Source organism: Rhinoderma darwinii, unplaced genomic scaffold (genome assembly GCF_050947455.1).
Source record: "Rhinoderma darwinii isolate aRhiDar2 unplaced genomic scaffold, aRhiDar2.hap1 Scaffold_554, whole genome shotgun sequence".
Classification (NCBI taxonomy): Eukaryota; Metazoa; Chordata; class Amphibia; order Anura; family Rhinodermatidae; genus Rhinoderma; species Rhinoderma darwinii.
This window is the reverse complement of record NW_027464105.1, coordinates 166,264-181,312: the sequence shown is the minus strand read 5'-3', so window position 1 is coordinate 181,312 and position 15,049 is coordinate 166,264. Positions and strand designations below refer to the sequence as shown.

At 34.5% G+C, this 15,049-nt stretch overlaps 25 non-coding genes across 25 annotated transcripts; all 25 read left to right on the top strand.

Annotated features, from left to right (window-relative positions):
• Window positions 1-319: 319 nt before the first annotated feature.
• TRNAS-GCU (transfer RNA serine (anticodon GCU)) lies at window positions 320-401 on the top strand. Its single transcript has one exon. It is a non-coding gene; the product is annotated as a tRNA-Ser (tRNA).
• Window positions 402-803: 402 nt separating this feature from the next.
• On the top strand, window positions 804-885 carry TRNAS-GCU (transfer RNA serine (anticodon GCU)). Its single transcript has one exon. It is a non-coding gene; the product is annotated as a tRNA-Ser (tRNA).
• An 836-nt stretch (window positions 886-1,721) lies between these two features.
• TRNAS-GCU (transfer RNA serine (anticodon GCU)) lies at window positions 1,722-1,803 on the top strand. Its single transcript has one exon. It is a non-coding gene; the product is annotated as a tRNA-Ser (tRNA).
• Window positions 1,804-2,694: 891 nt separating this feature from the next.
• Window positions 2,695-2,776, top strand: TRNAS-GCU (transfer RNA serine (anticodon GCU)). The gene has a single exon. It is a non-coding gene; the product is annotated as a tRNA-Ser (tRNA).
• Window positions 2,777-3,173: 397 nt separating this feature from the next.
• TRNAS-GCU (transfer RNA serine (anticodon GCU)) lies at window positions 3,174-3,255 on the top strand. The gene has a single exon. It is a non-coding gene; the product is annotated as a tRNA-Ser (tRNA).
• A 403-nt stretch (window positions 3,256-3,658) lies between these two features.
• On the top strand, window positions 3,659-3,740 carry TRNAS-GCU (transfer RNA serine (anticodon GCU)). Its single transcript has one exon. It is a non-coding gene; the product is annotated as a tRNA-Ser (tRNA).
• Window positions 3,741-4,151: 411 nt separating this feature from the next.
• TRNAS-GCU (transfer RNA serine (anticodon GCU)) lies at window positions 4,152-4,233 on the top strand. The gene has a single exon. It is a non-coding gene; the product is annotated as a tRNA-Ser (tRNA).
• Window positions 4,234-4,644: 411 nt separating this feature from the next.
• TRNAS-GCU (transfer RNA serine (anticodon GCU)) lies at window positions 4,645-4,726 on the top strand. The gene has a single exon. It is a non-coding gene; the product is annotated as a tRNA-Ser (tRNA).
• Window positions 4,727-5,129: 403 nt separating this feature from the next.
• On the top strand, window positions 5,130-5,211 carry TRNAS-GCU (transfer RNA serine (anticodon GCU)). Its single transcript has one exon. It is a non-coding gene; the product is annotated as a tRNA-Ser (tRNA).
• Window positions 5,212-5,614: 403 nt separating this feature from the next.
• On the top strand, window positions 5,615-5,696 carry TRNAS-GCU (transfer RNA serine (anticodon GCU)). The gene has a single exon. It is a non-coding gene; the product is annotated as a tRNA-Ser (tRNA).
• Window positions 5,697-6,582: 886 nt separating this feature from the next.
• TRNAS-GCU (transfer RNA serine (anticodon GCU)) lies at window positions 6,583-6,664 on the top strand. The gene has a single exon. It is a non-coding gene; the product is annotated as a tRNA-Ser (tRNA).
• Window positions 6,665-7,067: 403 nt separating this feature from the next.
• TRNAS-GCU (transfer RNA serine (anticodon GCU)) lies at window positions 7,068-7,149 on the top strand. The gene has a single exon. It is a non-coding gene; the product is annotated as a tRNA-Ser (tRNA).
• Window positions 7,150-7,557: 408 nt separating this feature from the next.
• TRNAS-GCU (transfer RNA serine (anticodon GCU)) lies at window positions 7,558-7,639 on the top strand. Its single transcript has one exon. It is a non-coding gene; the product is annotated as a tRNA-Ser (tRNA).
• Window positions 7,640-8,042: 403 nt separating this feature from the next.
• Window positions 8,043-8,124, top strand: TRNAS-GCU (transfer RNA serine (anticodon GCU)). Its single transcript has one exon. It is a non-coding gene; the product is annotated as a tRNA-Ser (tRNA).
• Window positions 8,125-8,527: 403 nt separating this feature from the next.
• On the top strand, window positions 8,528-8,609 carry TRNAS-GCU (transfer RNA serine (anticodon GCU)). Its single transcript has one exon. It is a non-coding gene; the product is annotated as a tRNA-Ser (tRNA).
• An 889-nt stretch (window positions 8,610-9,498) lies between these two features.
• TRNAS-GCU (transfer RNA serine (anticodon GCU)) lies at window positions 9,499-9,580 on the top strand. The gene has a single exon. It is a non-coding gene; the product is annotated as a tRNA-Ser (tRNA).
• Window positions 9,581-9,985: 405 nt separating this feature from the next.
• Window positions 9,986-10,067, top strand: TRNAS-GCU (transfer RNA serine (anticodon GCU)). The gene has a single exon. It is a non-coding gene; the product is annotated as a tRNA-Ser (tRNA).
• Window positions 10,068-10,470: 403 nt separating this feature from the next.
• On the top strand, window positions 10,471-10,552 carry TRNAS-GCU (transfer RNA serine (anticodon GCU)). The gene has a single exon. It is a non-coding gene; the product is annotated as a tRNA-Ser (tRNA).
• A 403-nt stretch (window positions 10,553-10,955) lies between these two features.
• On the top strand, window positions 10,956-11,037 carry TRNAS-GCU (transfer RNA serine (anticodon GCU)). Its single transcript has one exon. It is a non-coding gene; the product is annotated as a tRNA-Ser (tRNA).
• A 409-nt stretch (window positions 11,038-11,446) lies between these two features.
• TRNAS-GCU (transfer RNA serine (anticodon GCU)) lies at window positions 11,447-11,528 on the top strand. Its single transcript has one exon. It is a non-coding gene; the product is annotated as a tRNA-Ser (tRNA).
• A 403-nt stretch (window positions 11,529-11,931) lies between these two features.
• On the top strand, window positions 11,932-12,013 carry TRNAS-GCU (transfer RNA serine (anticodon GCU)). Its single transcript has one exon. It is a non-coding gene; the product is annotated as a tRNA-Ser (tRNA).
• A 403-nt stretch (window positions 12,014-12,416) lies between these two features.
• Window positions 12,417-12,498, top strand: TRNAS-GCU (transfer RNA serine (anticodon GCU)). Its single transcript has one exon. It is a non-coding gene; the product is annotated as a tRNA-Ser (tRNA).
• A 403-nt stretch (window positions 12,499-12,901) lies between these two features.
• On the top strand, window positions 12,902-12,983 carry TRNAS-GCU (transfer RNA serine (anticodon GCU)). Its single transcript has one exon. It is a non-coding gene; the product is annotated as a tRNA-Ser (tRNA).
• Window positions 12,984-13,386: 403 nt separating this feature from the next.
• TRNAS-GCU (transfer RNA serine (anticodon GCU)) lies at window positions 13,387-13,468 on the top strand. The gene has a single exon. It is a non-coding gene; the product is annotated as a tRNA-Ser (tRNA).
• Window positions 13,469-14,357: 889 nt separating this feature from the next.
• TRNAS-GCU (transfer RNA serine (anticodon GCU)) lies at window positions 14,358-14,439 on the top strand. Its single transcript has one exon. It is a non-coding gene; the product is annotated as a tRNA-Ser (tRNA).
• Window positions 14,440-15,049: the final 610 nt, after the last annotated feature.

Sequence of the window (15,049 nt, the reverse complement as noted above, 5' to 3'; positions counted from 1 at the left end):
TTAAGCCGATTAGAGGAGCAGAACTCTAAAAACTTGTGTAAATGATAAACCTTCTAGAAAATGTTTGCATGGAACTATTACTACAAATGTTTTTTTTTGTAGATGTGTTCTAGTAGACCTATATATACACTCATCTAGTTCTTGCATGCCATTTAATGACATTTTTATAAACAAGAATAGATTTGATTTTAAATAAGGGAAAATACATTTAGAATACATATTACTGACACTTCTCAAAATTTGTAAAACACTTTTTAGGGATCAGGTTTGGTTATAAAACAGCTGGAAACTAACCAAAGAAAAAAAATGAAAATAAGTTGACGAGGTGGCCGAGTGGTTAAGGCGATGGACTGCTAATCCATTGTGCTCTGCATGCATGGCTTCAAATCCCATCCTTGTCGGGTGTTTTTGTAAATGACCCTTATTGTCTTCCAAAGCCCAAGATTGCAGGCAGGGCTAATACTGCCAAAACAGGTTGAAATTTGTTAAGCCGATTAGAGGAGCAGAACTCTAAAAACTTGTGTAAATGATAAACCTTCTAGAAAATGTTTGCATGGAACTATTACTACAAATGTTTTTTTTTGTAGATGTGTTCTAGTAGACCTATATATACACTCATCTAGTTCTTGCATGCCATTTAATGACATTTTTATAAACAAGAAAAGATTTGATTTTAAATAAGGGAAAATAAATTTAGAATACATATTACTGACACTTCTCAAAATTTGTAAAACACTTTTTAGGGATCAGGTTTGGTTATAAAACAGCTGGAAACTAACCAAAGAAAAAAATGAAAATAAGTTGACGAGGTGGCCGAGTGGTTAAGGCGATGGACTGCTAATCCATTGTGCTCTGCATGCATGGGTTCAAATCCCATCCTCGTCGGGTGTTTTTGGAAATGACCCTTATTGTCTTCCAAAGCCCAAGATTGCAGGCAGGGCTAAAATACTGCCAAAACAGGTTGAAATTTGTTAAGCCGATTAGAGGAGCAGAACTCTAAAAACTTGGGTAAATGATAAACCTTCTAGAAAATGTTTGCATGGAACTATTACTACAAATGTTTGCCATTTAATGACATTTTTATAAACAAGAATAGATTTGATTTTAAATAAGGGAAAATACACTTAGAATACATATTACTGACACTTCTCAAAATTTGTAAAACACTTTTTAGGGATCAGGTTTGGTTATAAAACAGCTGGAAACTAACCAAAGAAAAAAAAAATGAAAATAAGTTGACGAGGTGGCCGAGTGGTTAAGGCGATGGACAGCTAATCCATTGTGCTCTGCATGCATGGCTTCAAATCCCATCCTTGTCGGGTGTTTTTGTAAATGACCCTTATTGTCTTCCAAAGCCCAAGATTGCAGGCAGGGCTAATACTGCCAAAACAGGTTGAAATTTGTTAAGCCGATTAGAGGAGCAGAACTCTAAAAACTTGTGTAAATGATAAACCTTCTAGAAAATGTTTGCATGGAACTATTACTACAAATGTTTTTTTTTGTAGATGTGTTCTAGTAGACCTATATATACACTCATCTAGTTCTTGCATGCCATTTAATGACATTTTTATAAACAAGAAAAGATTTGATTTTAAATAAGGGAAAAAAAATTTAGAATACATATTACTGACACTTGTCAAAATTTGTAAAACACTTTTTAGGGATCAGGTTTGGTTATAAAACAGCTGGAAACTAACCAAAGAAAAAAATGAAAATAAGTTGACGAGGTGGCCGAGTGGTTAAGGCGATGGACTGCTAATCCATTGTGCTCTGCATGCATGGGTTCAAATCCCATCCTCGTCGGGTGTTTTTGGAAATGACCCTTATTGTCTTCCAAAGCCCAAGATTGCAGGCAGGGCTAAAATACTGCCAAAACAGGTTGAAATTTGTTAAGCCGATTAGAGGAGCAGAACTCTAAAAACTTGGGTAAATGATAAACCTTCTAGAAAATGTTTGCATGGAACTATTACTACAAATGTTTTTTTTTGTAGATGTGTTCTAGTAGACCTATATATACACTCATCTAGTTCTTGCATGCCATTTAATGACATTTTTATAAACAAGAATAGATTTGATTTTAAATAAGGGAAAATACACTTAGAATACATATTACTGACACTTCTCAAAATTTGTAAAACACTTTTTAGGGATCAGGTTTGGTTATAAAACAGCTGGAAACTAACCAAAGAAAAAAAAAATGAAAATAAGTTGACGAGGTGGCCGAGTGGTTAAGGCGATGGACAGCTAATCCATTGTGCTCTGCATGCATGGCTTCAAATCCCATCCTTGTCGGGTGTTTTTGTAAATGACCCTTATTGTCTTCCAAAGCCCAAGATTGCAGGCAGGGCTAATACTGCCAAAACAGGTTGAAATTTGTTAAGCCGATTAGAGGAGCAGAACTCTAAAAACTTGTGTAAATGATAAACCTTCTAGAAAATGTTTGCATGGAACTATTACTACAAATGTTTTTTTTTGTAGATGTGTTCTAGTAGACCTATATATACATTCATCTAGTTCTTGCATGCCATTTAATGACATTTTTATAAACAAGAAAAGATTTGATTTTAAATAAGGGAAAATAAATTTAGAATACATATTACTGACACTTGTCAAAATTTGTAAAACACTTTTTAGGGATCAGGTTTGGTTATAAAACAGCTGGAAACTAACCAAAGAAAAAAATGAAAATAAGTTGACGAGGTGGCCGAGTGGTTAAGGCGATGGACTGCTAATCCATTGTGCTCTGCATGCATGGGTTCAAATCCCATCCTCGTCGGGTGTTTTTGGAAATGACCCTTATTGTCTTCCAAAGCCCAAGATTGCAGGCAGGGCTAAAATACTGCCAAAACAGGTTGAAATTTGTTAAGCCGATTAGAGGAGCAGAACTCTAAAAACTTGTGAAACCTTCTAGAAAATGTTTGCATGGAACTATTACTACAAATGTTTTTTTTTGTAGATGTGTTCTAGTAGACCTATATATACACTCATCTAGTTCTTGCATGCCATTTAATGACATTTTTATAAACAAGAAAAGATTTGATTTTAAATAAGGGAAAAAAAATTTAGAATACATATTACTGACACTTCTCAAAATTTGTAAAACACTTTTTAGGGATCAGGTTTGGTTATAAAACAGCTGGAAACTAACCAAAGAAAAAAAATGAAAATAAGTTGACGAGGTGGCCGAGTGGTTAAGGCGATAGACTGCTAATCCATTGTGCTCTGCATGCATGGGTTCAAATCCCATCCTCGTCGGGTGTTTTTGTAAATGACCATTATTGTCTTCCAAAGCCCAAGATTGCAGGCAGGGCTAATACTGCCAAAACAGGTTGAAATTTGTTAAGCCGATTAGAGGAGCAGAACTCTAAAAACTTGTGTAAATGATAAACCTTCTAGAAAATGTTTGCATGGAACTATTACTACAAATGTTTTTTTTTGTAGATGTGTTCTAGTAGACCTATATATACACTCATCTAGTTCTTGCATGCCATTTAATGACATTTTTATAAACAAGAAAAGATTTGATTTTAAATAAGGGAAAAAAAATTTAGAATACATATTACTGACACTTCTCAAAATTTGTAAAACACTTTTTAGGGATCAGGTTTGGTTATAAAACAGCTGGAAACTAACCAAAGAAAAAAAATGAAAATAAGTTGACGAGGTGGCCGAGTGGTTAAGGCGATAGACTGCTAATCCATTGTGCTCTGCATGCATGGGTTCAAATCCCATCCTCGTCGGGTGTTTTTGTAAATGACCATTATTGTCTTCCAAAGCCCAAGATTGCAGGCAGGGCTAATACTGCCAAAACAGGTTGAAATTTGTTAAGCCGATTAGAGGAGCAGAACTCTAAAAACTTGTGTAAATGATAAACCTTCTAGAAAATGTTTGCATGGAACTATTACTACAAATGTTTTTTTTTGTAGATGTGTTCTAGTAGACCTATATATACACTCATCTAGTTCTTGCATGCCATTTAATGACATTTTTATAAACAAGAATAGATTTGATTTTAAATAAGGGAAAATACATTTAGAATACATATTACTGACACTTCTCAAAATTTGTAAAACACTTTTTAGGGATCAGGTTTGGTTATAAAACAGCTGGAAACTAACCAAAGAAAAAAATGAAAAAAATGAAAATAAGTTGACGAGGTGGCCGAGTGGTTAAGGCGATGGACTGCTAATCCATTGTGCTCTGCATGCATGGGTTCAAATCCCATCCTCGTCGGGTGTTTTTGGAAATGACCCTTATTGTCTTCCAAAGCCCAAGATTGCAGGCAGGGCTAAAATACTGCCAAAACAGGTTGAAATTTGTTAAGCCGATTAGAGGAGCAGAACTCTAAAAACTTGTGTAAATGATAAACCTTCTAGAAAATGTTTGCATGGAACTATTACTACAAATGTTTTTTTTTGTAGACGTGTTCTAGTAGACCTATATATACACTCATCTAGTTCTTGCATGCCATTTAATGACATTTTTATAAACAAGAATAGATTTGATTTTAAATAAGGGAAAATACATTTAGAATACATATTACTGACACTTCTCAAAATTTGTAAAACACTTTTTAGGGATCAGGTTTGGTTATAAAACAGCTGGAAACTAACCAAAGAAAAAAAATGAAAATGAAAATAAGTTGATGAGGTGGCCGAGTGGTTAAGGTGATGGACTGCTAATCCATTGTGCTCTGCATGCATGGGTTCAAATCCCATCCTCGTCGGGTGTTTTTGTAAATGACCCTTATTGTCTTCCAAAGCCCAAGATTGCAGGCAGGGCTAATACTGCCAAAACAGGTTGAAATTTGTTAAGCCGATTAGAGGAGCAGAACTCTAAAAACTTGGGTAAATGATAAACCTTCTAGAAAATGTTTGCATGGAACTATTACTACAAATGTTTTTTTTTGTAGATGTGTTCTAGTAGACCTATATATACACTCATCTAGTTCTTGCATGCCATTTAATGACATTTTTATAAACAAGAAAAGATTTGATTTTAAATAAGGGAAAAAAAATTTAGAATACATATTACTGACACTTCTCCAAATTTGTAAAACACTTTTTAGGGATCAGGTTTGGTTATAAAACAGCTGGAAACTAACCAAAGAAAAAAAATGAAAATAAGTTGACGAGGTGGCCGAGTGGTTAAGGCGATAGACTGCTAATCCATTGTGCTCTGCATGCATGGGTTCAAATCCCATCCTCGTCGGGTGTTTTTGTAAATGACCATTATTGTCTTCCAAAGCCCAAGATTGCAGGCAGGGCTAATACTGCCAAAACAGGTTGAAATTTGTTAAGCCGATTAGAGGAGCAGAACTCTAAAAACTTGTGTAAATGATAAACCTTCTAGAAAATGTTTGCATGGAACTATTACTACAAATGTTTTTTTTTGTAGATGTGTTCTAGTAGACCTATATATACACTCATCTAGTTCTTGCATGCCATTTAATGACATTTTTATAAACAAGAAAAGATTTGATTTTAAATAAGGGAAAAAAAATTTAGAATACATATTACTGACACTTCTCAAAATTTGTAAAACACTTTTTAGGGATAAGGTTTGGTTATAAAACAGCTGGAAACTAACCAAAGAAAAAAAATGAAAATAAGTTGACGAGGTGGCCGAGTGGTTAAGGCGATAGACTGCTAATCCATTGTGCTCTGCATGCATGGGTTCAAATCCCATCCTCGTCGGGTGTTTTTGTAAATGACCATTATTGTCTTCCAAAGCCCAAGATTGCAGGCAGGGCTAATACTGCCAAAACAGGTTGAAATTTGTTAAGCCGATTAGAGGAGCAGAACTCTAAAAACTTGTGTAAATGATAAACCTTCTAGAAAATGTTTGCATGGAACTATTACTACAAATGTTTTTTTTTGTAGATGTGTTCTAGTGACCTATATATACACTCATCTAGTTCTTGCATGCCATTTAATGACATTTTTATAAACAAGAAAAGATTTGATTTTAAATAAGGGAAAAAAAATTTAGAATACATATTACTGACACTTCTCAAAATTTGTAAAACACTTTTTAGGGATAAGGTTTGGTTATAAAACAGCTGGAAACTAACCAAAGAAAAAAAATGAAAATAAGTTGACGAGGTGGCCGAGTGGTTAAGGCGATAGACTGCTAATCCATTGTGCTCTGCATGCATGGGTACAAATCCCATCCTCGTCGGGTGTTTTTGTAAATGACCATTATTGTCTTCCAAAGCCCAAGATTGCAGGCAGGGCTAATACTGCCAAAACAGGTTGAAATTTGTTAAGCCGATTAGAGGAGCAGAACTCTAAAAACTTGTGTAAATGATAAACCTTCTAGAAAATGTTTGCATGGAACTATTACTACAAATGTTTTTTTTTGTAGATGTGTTCTAGTGACCTATATATACACTCATCTAGTTCTTGCATGCCATTTAATGACATTTTTATAAACAAGAAAAGATTTGATTTTAAATAAGGGAAAAAAAAATTAGAATACATATTACTGACACTTCTCAAAATTTGTAAAACACTTTTTAGGGATAAGGTTTGGTTATAAAACAGCTGGAAACTAACCAAAGAAAAAAAATGAAAATAAGTTGACGAGGTGGCCGAGTGGTTAAGGCGATAGACTGCTAATCCATTGTGCTCTGCATGCATGGGTTCAAATCCCATCCTCGTCGGGTGTTTTTGTAAATGACCCTTATTGTCTTCCAAAGCCCAAGATTGCAGGCAGGGCTAATACTGCCAAAACAGGTTGAAATTTGTTAAGCCGATTAGAGGAGCAGAACTCTAAAAACTTGTGTAAATGATAAACCTTCTAGAAAATGTTTGCATGGAACTATTACTACAAATGTTTTTTTTTGTAGATGTGTTCTAGTAGACCTATATATACACTCATCTAGTTCTTGCATGCCATTTAATGACATTTTTATAAACAAGAAAAGATTTGATTTTAAATAAGGGAAAAAAAATTTAGAATACATATTACTGACACTTCTCAAAATTTGTAAAACACTTTTTAGGGATAAGGTTTGGTTATAAAACAGCTGGAAACTAACCAAAGAAAAAAAATGAAAATAAGTTGACGAGGTGGCCGAGTGGTTAAGGCGATAGACTGCTAATCCATTGTGCTCTGCATGCATGGGTTCAAATCCCATCCTCGTCAGGTGTTTTTGTAAATGACCATTATTGTCTTCCAAAGCCCAAGATTGCAGGCAGGGCTAATACTGCCAAAACAGGTTGAAATTTGTTAAGCCGATTAGAGGAGCAGAACTCTAAAAACTTGTGTAAATGATAAACCTTCTAGAAAATGTTTGCATGGAACTATTACTACAAATGTTTTTTTTTGTAGATGTGTTCTAGTGACCTATATATACACTCATCTAGTTCTTGCATGCCATTTAATGACATTTTTATAAACAAGAAAAGATTTGATTTTAAATAAGGGAAAATAAATTTAGAATACATATTACTGACACTTCTCAAAATTTGTAAAACACTTTTTAGGGATCAGGTTTGGTTATAAAACAGCTGGAAACTAACCAAAGAAAAAAAATGAAAATGAAAATAAGTTGACGAGGTGGCCGAGTGGTTAAGGCGATGAACTGCTAATCCATTGTGCTCTGCATGCATGGGTTCAAATCCCATCCTCGTCGGGTGTTTTTGGAAATGACCCTTATTGTCTTCCAAAGCCCAAGATTGCAGGCAGGGCTAATACTGCCAAAACAGGTTGAAATTTGTTAAGCCGATTAGAGGAGCAGAACTCTAAAAACTTGTGTAAATGATAAACCTTCTAGAAAATGTTTGCATGGAACTATTACTACAAATGTTTTTTTTTGTAGATGTGTTCTAGTAGACCTATATATACACTCATCTAGTTCTTGCATGCCATTTAATGACATTTTTATAAACAAGAAAAGATTTGATTTTAAATAAGGGAAAAAAAATTTAGAATACATTTTACTGACACTTCTCAAAATTTGTAAAACACTTTTTAGGGATCAGGTTTGGTTATAAAACAGCTGGAAACTAACCAAAGAAAAAAAATGAAAATAAGTTGACGAGGTGGCCGAGTGGTTAAGGTGATGGACTGCTAATCCATTGTGCTCTGCATGCATGGGTTCAAATCCCATCCTCGTCGGGTGTTTTTGTAAATGACCCTTATTGTCTTCCAAAGCCCAAGATTGCAGGCAGGGCTAATACTGCCAAAACAGGTTGAAATTTGTTAAGCCGATTAGAGGAGCAGAACTCTAAAAACTTGGGTAAATGATAAACCTTCTAGAAAATGTTTGCATGGAACTATTACTACAAATGTTTTTTTTTGTAGATGTGTTCTAGTAGACCTATATATACACTCATCTAGTTCTTGCATGCCATTTAATGACATTTTTATAAACAAGAAAAGATTTGATTTTAAATAAGGGAAAAAAAATTTAGAATACATATTACTGACACTTCTCAAAATTTGTAAAACACTTTTTAGGGATCAGGTTTGGTTATAAAACAGCTGGAAACTAACCAAAGAAAAAAAATGAAAATAAGTTGACGAGGTGGCCGAGTGGTTAAGGTGATGGACTGCTAATCCATTGTGCTCTGCATGCATGGGTTCAAATCCCATCCTCGTCGGGTGTTTTTGTAAATGACCCTTATTGTCTTCCAAAGCCCAAGATTGCAGGCAGGGCTAATACTGCCAAAACAGGTTGAAATTTGTTAAGCCGATTAGAGGAGCAGAACTCTAAAAACTTGGGTAAATGATAAACCTTCTAGAAAATGTTTGCATGGAACTATTACTACAAATGTTTTTTTTTGTAGATGTGTTCTAGTAGACCTATATATACACTCATCTAGTTCTTGCATGCCATTTAATGACATTTTTATAAACAAGAATAGATTTGATTTTAAATAAGGGAAAATACACTTAGAATACATATTACTGACACTTCTCAAAATTTGTAAAACACTTTTTAGGGATCAGGTTTGGTTATAAAACAGCTGGAAACTAACCAAAGAAAAAAAAAATGAAAATAAGTTGACGAGGTGGCCGAGTGGTTAAGGCGATGGACAGCTAATCCATTGTGCTCTGCATGCATGGCTTCAAATCCCATCCTTGTCGGGTGTTTTTGTAAATGACCCTTATTGTCTTCCAAAGCCCAAGATTGCAGGCAGGGCTAATACTGCCAAAACAGGTTGAAATTTGTTAAGCCGATTAGAGGAGCAGAACTCTAAAAACTTGTGTAAATGATAAACCTTCTAGAAAATGTTTGCATGGAACTATTACTACAAATGTTTTTTTTTGTAGATGTGTTCTAGTAGACCTATATATACATTCATCTAGTTCTTGCATGCCATTTAATGACATTTTTATAAACAAGAAAAGATTTGATTTTAAATAAGGGAAAATAAATTTAGAATACATATTACTGACACTTGTCAAAATTTGTAAAACACTTTTTAGGGATCAGGTTTGGTTATAAAACAGCTGGAAACTAACCAAAGAAAAAAATGAAAATAAGTTGACGAGGTGGCCGAGTGGTTAAGGCGATGGACTGCTAATCCATTGTGCTCTGCATGCATGGGTTCAAATCCCATCCTCGTCGGGTGTTTTTGGAAATGACCCTTATTGTCTTCCAAAGCCCAAGATTGCAGGCAGGGCTAAAATGCTGCCAAAACAGGTTGAAATTTGTTAAGCCGATTAGAGGAGCAGAACTCTAAAAACTTGGGTAAATGATAAACCTTCTAGAAAATGTTTGCATGGAACTATTACTACAAATGTTTTTTTTTGTAGATGTGTTCTAGTAGACCTATATATACACTCATCTAGTTCTTGCATGCCATTTAATGACATTTTTATAAACAAGAATAGATTTGATTTTAAATAAGGGAAAATACACTTAGAATACATATTACTGACACTTCTCAAAATTTGTAAAACACTTTTTAGGGATCAGGTTTGGTTATAAAACAGCTGGAAACTAACCAAAGAAAAAAAATGAAAATAAGTTGACGAGGTGGCCGAGTGGTTAAGGCGATAGACTGCTAATCCATTGTGCTCTGCATGCATGGGTTCAAATCCCATCCTCGTCGGGTGTTTTTGTAAATGACCATTATTGTCTTCCAAAGCCCAAGATTGCAGGCAGGGCTAATACTGCCAAAACAGGTTGAAATTTGTTAAGCCGATTAGAGGAGCAGAACTCTAAAAACTTGTGTAAATGATAAACCTTCTAGAAAATGTTTGCATGGAACTATTACTACAAATGTTTTTTTTTGTAGATGTGTTCTAGTAGACCTATATATACACTCATCTAGTTCTTGCATGCCATTTAATGACATTTTTATAAACAAGAAAAGATTTGATTTTAAATAAGGGAAAAAAAATTTAGAATACATATTACTGACACTTCTCAAAATTTGTAAAACACTTTTTAGGGATCAGGTTTGGTTATAAAACAGCTGGAAACTAACCAAAGAAAAAAAATGAAAATAAGTTGACGAGGTGGCCGAGTGGTTAAGGCGATAGACTGCTAATCCATTGTGCTCTGCATGCATGGGTTCAAATCCCATCCTCGTCGGGTGTTTTTGTAAATGACCCTTATTGTCTTCCAAAGCCCAAGATTGCAGGCAGGGCTAATACTGCCAAAACAGGTTGAAATTTGTTAAGCCGATTAGAGGAGCAGAACTCTAAAAACTTGTGTAAATGATAAACCTTCTAGAAAATGTTTGCATGGAACTATTACTACAAATGTTTTTTTTTGTAGATGTGTTCTAGTAGACCTATATATACACTCATCTAGTTCTTGCATGCCATTTAATGACATTTTTATAAACAAGAAAAGATTTGATTTTAAATAAGGGAAAAAAAATTTAGAATACATATTACTGACACTTCTCAAAATTTGTAAAACACTTTTTAGGGATCAGGTTTGGTTATAAAACAGCTGGAAACTAACCAAAGAAAAAAAATGAAAATAAGTTGACGAGGTGGCCGAGTGGTTAAGGCGATAGACTGCTAATCCATTGTGCTCTGCATGCATGGGTTCAAATCCCATCCTCGTCGGGTGTTTTTGTAAATGACCATTATTGTCTTCCAAAGCCCAAGATTGCAGGCAGGGCTAATACTGCCAAAACAGGTTGAAATTTGTTAAGCCGATTAGAGGAGCAGAACTCTAAAAACTTGTGTAAATGATAAACCTTCTAGAAAATGTTTGCATGGAACTATTACTACAAATGTTTTTTTTTGTAGATGTGTTCTAGTAGACCTATATATACACTCATCTAGTTCTTGCATGCCATTTAATGACATTTTTATAAACAAGAAAAGATTTGATTTTAAATAAGGGAAAAAAAATTTAGAATACATTTTACTGACACTTCTCAAAATTTGTAAAACACTTTTTAGGGATCAGGTTTGGTTATAAAACAGCTGGAAACTAACCAAAGAAAAAAAATGAAAATGAAAATAAGTTGATGAGGTGGCCGAGTGGTTAAGGTGATGGACTGCTAATCCATTGTGCTCTGCATGCATGGGTTCAAATCCCATCCTCGTCGGGTGTTTTTGTAAATGACCCTTATTGTCTTCCAAAGCCCAAGATTGCAGGCAGGGCTAATACTGCCAAAACAGGTTGAAATTTGTTAAGCCGATTAGAGGAGCAGAACTCTAAAAACTTGGGTAAATGATAAACCTTCTAGAAAATGTTTGCATGGAACTATTACTACAAATGTTTTTTTTTGTAGATGTGTTCTAGTAGACCTATATATACACTCATCTAGTTCTTGCATGCCATTTAATGACATTTTTATAAACAAGAAAAGATTTGATTTTAAATAAGGGAAAAAAAATTTAGAATACATATTACTGACACTTCTCCAAATTTGTAAAACACTTTTTAGGGATCAGGTTTGGTTATAAAACAGCTGGAAACTAACCAAAGAAAAAAAATGAAAATAAGTTGACGAGGTGGCCGAGTGGTTAAGGCGATAGACTGCTAATCCATTGTGCTCTGCATGCATGGGTTCAAATCCCATCCTCGTTGGGTGTTTTTGTAAATGACCATTATTGTCTTCCAAAGCCCAAGATTGCAGGCAGGGCTAATACTGCCAAAACAGGTTGAAATTTGTTAAGCCGATTAGAGGAGCAGAACTCTAAAAACTTGTGTAAATGATAAACCTTCTAGAAAATGTTTGCATGGAACTATTACTACAAATGTTTTTTTTTGTAGATGTGTTCTAGTAGACCTATATATACACTCATCTAGTTCTTGCATGCCATTTAATGACATTTTTATAAACAAGAAAAGATTTGATTTTAAATAAGGGAAAATAAATTTAGAATACATATTACTGACACTTCTCAAAATTTGTAAAACACTTTTTAGGGATCAGGTTTGGTTATAAAACAGCTGGAAACTAACCAAAGAAAAAAAATGAAAATGAGTTGACGAGGTGGCCGAGTGGTTAAGGCGATGAACTGCTAATCCATTGTGCTCTGCATGCATGGGTTCAAATCCCATCCTCGTCGGGTGTTTTTGGAAATGACCCTTATTGTCTTCCAAAGCCCAAGATTGCAGGCAGGGCTAATACTGCCAAAACAGGTTGAAATTTGTTAAGCCGATTAGAGGAGCAGAACTCTAAAAACTTGGATAAATGATAAACCTTCTAGAAAATGTTTGCATGGAACTATTACTACAAATGTTTTTTTTTGTAGATGTGTTCTAGTAGACCTATATATACACTCATCTAGTTCTTGCATGCCATTTAATGACATTTTTATAAACAAGAAAAGATTTGATTTTAAATAAGGGAAAAAAAATTTAGAATACATATTACTGACACTTCTCAAAATTTGTAAAACACTTTTTAGGGATCAGGTTTGGTTATAAAACAGCTGGAAACTAACCAAAGAAAAAAAATGAAAATAAGTTGACGAGGTGGCCGAGTGGTTAAGGCGATGAACTGCTAATCCATTGTGCTCTGCATGCATGGGTTCAAATCCCATCCTCGTCGGGTGTTTTTGGAAATGACCCTTATTGTCTTCCAAAGCCCAAGATTGCAGGCAGGGCTAATACTGCCAAAACAGGTTGAAATTTGTTAAGCCGATTAGAGGAGCAGAACTCTAAAAACTTGGATAAATGATAAACCTTCTAGAAAATGTTTGCATGGAACTATTACTACAAATGTTTTTTTTTGTAGATGTGTTCTAGTAGACCTATATATACACTCATCTAGTTCTTGCATGCCATTTAATGACATTTTTATAAACAAGAAAAGATTTGATTTTAAATAAGGGAAAAAAAATTTAGAATACATATTACTGACACTTCTCAAAATTTGTAAAACACTTTTTAGGGATCAGGTTTGGTTATAAAACAGCTGGAAACTAACCAAAGAAAAAAAATGAAAATAAGTTGACGAGGTGGCCGAGTGGTTAAGGCGATAGACTGCTAATCCATTGTGCTCTGCATGCATGGGTTCAAATCCCATCCTCGTCGGGTGTTTTTGTAAATGACCATTATTGTCTTCCAAAGCCCAAGATTGCAGGCAGGGCTAATACTGCCAAAACAGGTTGAAATTTGTTAAGCCGATTAGAGGAGCAGAACTCTAAAAACTTGTGTAAATGATAAACCTTCTAGAAAATGTTTGCATGGAACTATTACTACAAATGTTTTTTTTTGTAGATGTGTTCTAGTAGACCTATATATACACTCATCTAGTTCTTGCATGCCATTTAATGACATTTTTATAAACAAGAAAAGATTTGATTTTAAATAAGGGAAAATAAATTTAGAATACATATTACTGACACTTCTCAAAATTTGTAAAACACTTTTTAGGGATCAGGTTTGGTTATAAAACAGCTGGAAACTAACCAAAGAAAAAAAAAATGAAAATAAGTTGACGAGGTGGCCAAGTGGTTAAGGCGATGGACAGCTAATCCATTGTGCTCTGCATGCATGGGTTCAAATCCCATCCTCGTCGGGTGTTTTTGTAAATGACCCTTATTGTCTTCCAAAGCCCAAGATTGCAGGCAGGGCTAATACTGCCAAAACAGGTTGAAATTTGTTAAGCCGATTAGAGGAGCAGAACTCTAAAAACTTGTGTAAATGATAAACCTTCTAGAAAATGTTTGCATGGAACTATTACTACAAATGTTTTTTTTGTAGATGTGTTCTAGTAGACCTATATATACACTCATCTAGTTCTTGCATGCCATTTAATGACATTTTTATAAACAAGAAAAGATTTGATTTTAAATAAGGGAAAATAAATTTAGAATACATATTACTGACACTTCTCAAAATTTGTAAAACACTTTTTAGGGATCAGGTTTGGTTATAAAACAGCTGGAAACTAACCAAAGAAAAAAAAGGAAAATAAGTTGACGAGGTGGCCGAGTGGTTAAGGCGATGGACTGCTAATCCATTGTGCTCTGCATGCATGGGTTCAAATCCCATCCTCGTCGGGTGTTTTTGTAAATGACCCTTATTGTCTTCCAAAGCCCAAGATTGCAGGCAGGGCTAATACTGCCAAAACAGGTTGAAATTTGTTAAGCCGATTAGAGGAGCAGAACTCTAAAAACTTGTGTAAATGATAAACCTTCTAGAAAATGTTTGCATGGAACTATTACTACAAATGTTTTTTTTGTAGATGTGTTCTAGTAGACCTATATATACACTCATCTAGTTCTTGCATGCCATTTAATGACATTTTTATAAACAAGAAAAGATTTGATTTTAAATAAGGGAAAATAAATTTAGAATACATATTACTGACACTTCTCAAAATTTGTAAAACACTTTTTAGGGATCAGGTTTGGTTATAAAACAGCTGGAAACTAACCAAAGAAAAAAATGAAAATAAGTTGACGAGGTGGCCGAGTGGTTAAGGCGATGGACTGCTAATCCATTGTGCTCTGCATCCCATCCTCGTCGGGTGTTTTTGTAAATGACCATTATTGTCTTCCAAAGCCCAAGATTGCAGGCAGGGCTAATACTGCCAAAACAGGTTGAAATTTGTTAAGCCGATTAGAGGAGCAGAACTCTAAAAACTTGTGTAAATGATAAACCTTCTAG